Source organism: Palaemon carinicauda, chromosome 38, assembly GCF_036898095.1.
Source record: "Palaemon carinicauda isolate YSFRI2023 chromosome 38, ASM3689809v2, whole genome shotgun sequence".
NCBI classification, from domain to species: Eukaryota; Metazoa; Arthropoda; class Malacostraca; order Decapoda; family Palaemonidae; genus Palaemon; species Palaemon carinicauda.
In genome coordinates, this window is record NC_090762.1 from 57,135,335 (window position 1) to 57,140,934 (window position 5,600).

Consider the following 5,600-nt stretch of genomic DNA (forward strand, 5'->3'; position numbering starts at 1 on the left):
ACTGACCTTTTAATAAATAATACAAGTCGCCTCCAGTTAGACTGTGTATACATAGGACCTAGATATGTGTCTTCAATAATTATAGTTAAATGACAGCAACAAGCTGGAAAAAAAATACCGATCTGCTTTACATAATCCTAATTAATACTGCACTTGCTATTGCTGCTAAAGTACTTATTGTCCAAATGATCTGACCAGCAAACTTTCAACCCAGGGAGTCCTCACTCCAAATGAGGTGTTTTCGAAGATATAACCGATCTTCTTAAAATTTTCATGTAAATGTTTCCGAAGATAATTAATGAAATATGATTAGAAGTGTTGATAGGAAGTCATCTCCATATAAGAGAGAATTTTTACTCGGTCAATTATTATTATTACTAGCTAAACTACAACCCTAGTTGGAAAATCAAAATTCTTAAAGCCCAAGGGCTCCAACAGTCAAGATAGCTCAGAGTGGAGAGTCAATAAGTGAACAGAATAGTGTGCCCACGTGTAACCTCAAGCGCACACAGGTTTAGTCCAAATATGCTTGGCTTCGAAGTATAAATATGCTTCATAAATGTATATGCAGACCAAAGGAAGTGCAAGTCCATATATGATTATAAGATCCACTCCATGACGTCATTCGTTCTTTCCTCTTATCTTGATACTTTTCATGGGGTGATGCCACTTCTAATGCTTCTTCTTTCGATTGCATTTGCATGCATTGCCGAATTAATGCTGGTTTTTTTATGCTCAAGAGTATTTCGTGCATTTCCTCCCTCTTAACTTTACATGACCTTGGTGGAGTTTGTTCCGTAGTTAATGCCTTCTACCACATGATGGCTTCTATAGTATCGCTTGACCCCAAATTCACTCAAGAGGGACTTCCAACATATTTCACATATGGTAGATCACTTTAGGCATCAGTATCTGTAGAATTTTACTTTTACTCGTGATTAGGGCGATACCTTATTTTTATAGAATGTTCCTCTTCGTACAAATTGGAGAGAGAGAGAGAGAGAGAGAGAGAGAGAGAGAGAGAGAGAGAGAGAGAAAAAAAATATTCAATGTTCAGGATACCTAAATATATATTTCCTTAGACCAATACGTATCCATAGTGAATATTTTTACTTGCTCTACTTCAAGGGCTGTTTTCCCCGTCCTATCACACAAGGAAACCCTGTGCCTACACTACACTCCCCTACAGTACTTACCCTACGAGATCTGTATGTCGCATACTCTGCGTTGTCAAATCCACAATATAGAATCAGCTAGAAAACAAGAAAGTCTTAATCCTTTTCTTGAATGTTTTAATATCTACATTTTTTTCGGGTGTCTAGTGGAGGGGCCGGATATATGAAAACTCCAGAACTTACACCCATTACGAGAAAAACATACAATTACGGTCGTTAAATATTTTCTTCACACCAAACATTTTACCTTGTTTTCCAAACGAAGACCAAAAGTGCTATAATTGTCTTACGTACGAAATCAGGCTCGGCTTATACCAGAACTAAATGCATTCCTAAATCATGCAAACCAGCAATGAGTTCACACGTCGTTGCATAAATGCTCGAAATAAATATTTAGTAAATTTTCAAACAAAATATTTTACTCAAGTGGGGTGATATATGCAAGCTTCTACCCGACGGGAGAAATTACTTCACGAAATACAAAATACTATTCCGATGAGATATTGATCATTCAAATATTCAAAGAAATAGGAACTGGTCAGTACCCTTCACCTCTCAATAAAGATTTTGATCCAAGTAAACAGTCAGTGCCCTACTTACGGTAGCAGAAAAGTCTCCTAAACCATTTCTCGTGGTTTAATGTCAATTACTAATGCTTGCTCTTCAAGTGCTACATCCCAAAGCAAAAAACTAAAATCACCTGTGTATATTTTACCAGGATAGGAAACAATATAAAGTCCATTGCCAGCACATGTAATACCCATTCGAATTTACTCCCTGACAAGATTTCCCTCCAATACATTCATGACTTAAAAATTTTAAAGCAGACTTCTGTTGCCTTCAGTACTTTTAATAAGTTAATTTTAGCTAATATCATATAACTTCATCAGCAACAATAACCTTTAGAACTACTGTATAGACAGTAATACCCAGATGCGATTTGTTGAATATAAAGTATAAAGACTCATACATCAATAATTATCAATGTGTAAGACCATTTCTCTGCTTAAAACCTAACGCTCTGTAATTATATTTCCAAGTTTATAAATCGATTCAGCAATATAACAAAATCACTCACACAACGTTAAACAGCGTCCAGTCATCTCTTGTTATTTCAGTCTCTTATGTAGATCCAATAGCCTACTTTCCGGATCCGTAGCAACAGTGTCTTCTCATAAACAAAGGTAGAAAGTAACTGTTCTGGATAGTGGACTTTCCTTGTGTTTGCTCAGTAATTTAATGAAATGATTTTCTCCGACGAGACAATAGGGTAGCTGATGGACGTATTCCGGACAACTACTTACCAAGGTTGTTGACACATTTGGTGCGCTTGGCTAAGTTACAGGTGAACCATATATGCTAGACTGGAGCGTTAACTATAAGCAATGGAGCTTCTAATTTAGTTAACTATATTTTATGTATTGCTATAGTAAATGTAGACAAGCTTGGATATTAAACAAATAAGGGAAAACTTAAAAGTGATAATTAGGAAAAACATTTAGTTTTTATTACACTTCTGTACCAAAATATAAAGACGCTAAACAAAAGAGATTTCAGAGTTTTGTTGGATGAGATTTATGAATTTGGGTTGCATAGCCTATCGCTGGGGTGTGGGAGGCCACTTGGCGCCCAAGTGGAACGGGGGGGGGGGATCCAACAGTAGCACAATGAAGTAAAATTGAAAGAGGTTGGATAACAATAAAGAAGAAAGGAAACTGGAACGGAGGCAAAGAAGAAAGGAAACTGGAGCGGACGTAAATTAGAAGGATATAAAGGAAATGCAGCTAAGGTTCAAAGGAACACTGCACTCTTACATAATGCCTACAGTGCGCCTCTCAAGGCGATTTGGTTTGGTTTTTATCTTTACAAACACTCCGCGATATACGATAAAAAACGAGATCATGTCAAAGGAGTCTAATCTATAGAGTCCTTGGAGCGTCCTATCCCACAAGGGCACAGCTCTTTAGAGGGAAGTGGCCTACAGTGACTTTTGAAAGTGAAACGTAGAATGGCAAATTACATTAGTATAAGACGTCCTTAATGGTTACAAATCACAAAAACGATGACACCCTGAACATTTGGCAGGTATCACGTCAGCTAATTACCATCATCTGAGGAGAAATTTAATTGTCATAATTTATAATTACCTAGTAACACTTCTGAGCAGTTCAAGTAGGTTTTGTAAGTCCTAAACCATTCGTTCAAGAGTGACCTATGAATATATAAAACGTTCTTCACAGATAGATTTGCCTTCGTAGACAGACAACTGAACTTGAAGAATGGCATTTCCAAAATTACTATAGCTGCCGAAACCACGATCGATTGAACCACACTGTTTTCACAATCACTTTCTGTTTCTATCTTTATTTTCTACCGACCGACACTGCAGGTTAATATTTTTTAAATTCTAATATAATCAAACTCCTATGCATAAAAAACGAACAGTTCACTACTATGCTTTACTATGGTCTACTTTTTTATTTGAGCTTGACAATAGAGGATTGCGTTTCTAAGCAAGATCTAACCACATATGAATTGTACAAATGTATAAGCTTTACTTTATTTTTCAAAACTATACCCACACCCACCAACAAACAAACAAACACACACACACACACACACACACACACACACACACATATATATATATATATATATATATATATATATATATATATATATGTATATATATACATATATATATATATATATGTATATATATACATATATATAACATACATATATATATATATACACATATATATATATATATATATATATATATATATATATATATATATATATGTACACAGTATATATATATATATATATATATATATATATATATATATAATATACATACATATAATACATATACATATATATAATATATATATACATACAGTATATATATATATATATATATATATATATATACATAAAGTATATATATATACATATATATAATATATATATATATATATATATATATATATATATATATATATATATATACTGTATGTATATATATATATATATGTGTGTGTGTGTGTGTGTGTGTATGTGTGTGTAATAAGAATTTCTTCTTAAAGGTTCTTTGACAAGTACGGTGCTGTAAAATTGGTTGATAATGATGGACATCGGAGACATAATAACTGCAGCTTTGCAGACTGTCAGTTTTTTTAACTTGTATTTAAGATAACCCAAAGATAATATTGAGAGCAATGGCTACATTCAGGCCAAAGGACCATGCTGCACAAAGAAACAAGTTCTCCCGACCTGTAATTACAAAAGAAACGTTATGTGTTTTTCTAAGCTTTTTGCCTCTAGACATCTCCACCCACTTCTTTGCTTCGAGTTCAAGGTTATTTAGTTAAACAATGACGCAATGGCTGCATCGTGTTATGAGATATTACTCTCTACGTGGGTCGTTGGCTCCCCTGGGCCTCGAAGACTGAAGTACATTTATCGTTATTCTTGGCGAAGCGAGAACAAAACATTTATTCTGCTTTTCACATTGATATGAAATTTTCCAATATTCTGTTCTGTGGGAATTCTAACATATCACAAAGTGTATGTTGTCCCCGTAATCCTTTTAACTACTTACGGTTAAGACCTAACGATAGCTTAATACTCCAGAATCCACTCTTGTCTTTAGTGTAATTGGCTGGCTAAACAATAAGATTTGCCACAGAAGTTTTGCAGATGTTGATTATCTGACGAAAATCAGGACATTTGGAAATCATGTACAGTAGGACACAAGAATTCCTGGCACATCGAGCACTGAGAAAATACACCCTCTCACACCCTTACTACGTGGCGAGTAACCAAACATAGTGTATGGAGAGATGGCAGAGGTAGTAGACGGGGATAAACTAAAGAACTCGTCGTGCAATAAGGGTTTAATATGGTACACTTCCTCAAATCAACGTATACCACGAATTACAGAGTCCAACTGTACGTTTCTGCAAGCTGGAAAAACACCTTTTAAAAAGCAGATAAAATTAAAATCCTGACCAGATCTTGGCTCATAATAATTACTACAAGTAACACATACAATCTATAAACAAAGGAGAAATTATCAACTCTAATTACTTTACGACAACATAGCAATTTAAACATGAGCACAGGTATGAGCCATAGTCAAATCCAGAAATAAATCTCTAAAAAGAGAATTATCTTTATTCATAAAGCAGTTGTAATACTAATTACAATCTTGTAAGCTGATAAGTAATGGTTTCCAGTTATTGCTTGTACGATTAGAAATAAAAGAAGAAAGAAGCTGCAAACAAAGGGCAGACAAGAGAACGAGATATGTCCTGATGAACGATTCTTCACGAAGGTCTGTTAAGGACCTCCCAATTTCAGTTATTACTTTTAGGCAGCTAGATGAATACAAATTTATATTTCTACTCTCTTCTTCTC

At 34.5% G+C, this 5,600-nt stretch overlaps 1 long non-coding RNA gene across 1 annotated transcript in view; it reads right to left on the minus strand.

The window, feature by feature from the left end:
• The window catches only part of LOC137630207 (uncharacterized), a 70,571-nt gene extending 68,187 nt beyond the window's left edge, over positions 1–2,384 (minus strand). The window contains exon 1 of the long non-coding RNA XR_011041690.1: positions 2,254–2,384. This is a non-coding gene — a long non-coding RNA (uncharacterized lncRNA). The remainder of the gene's footprint in view (positions 1–2,253) is intronic.
• Positions 2,385–5,600: the final 3,216 nt, after the last annotated feature.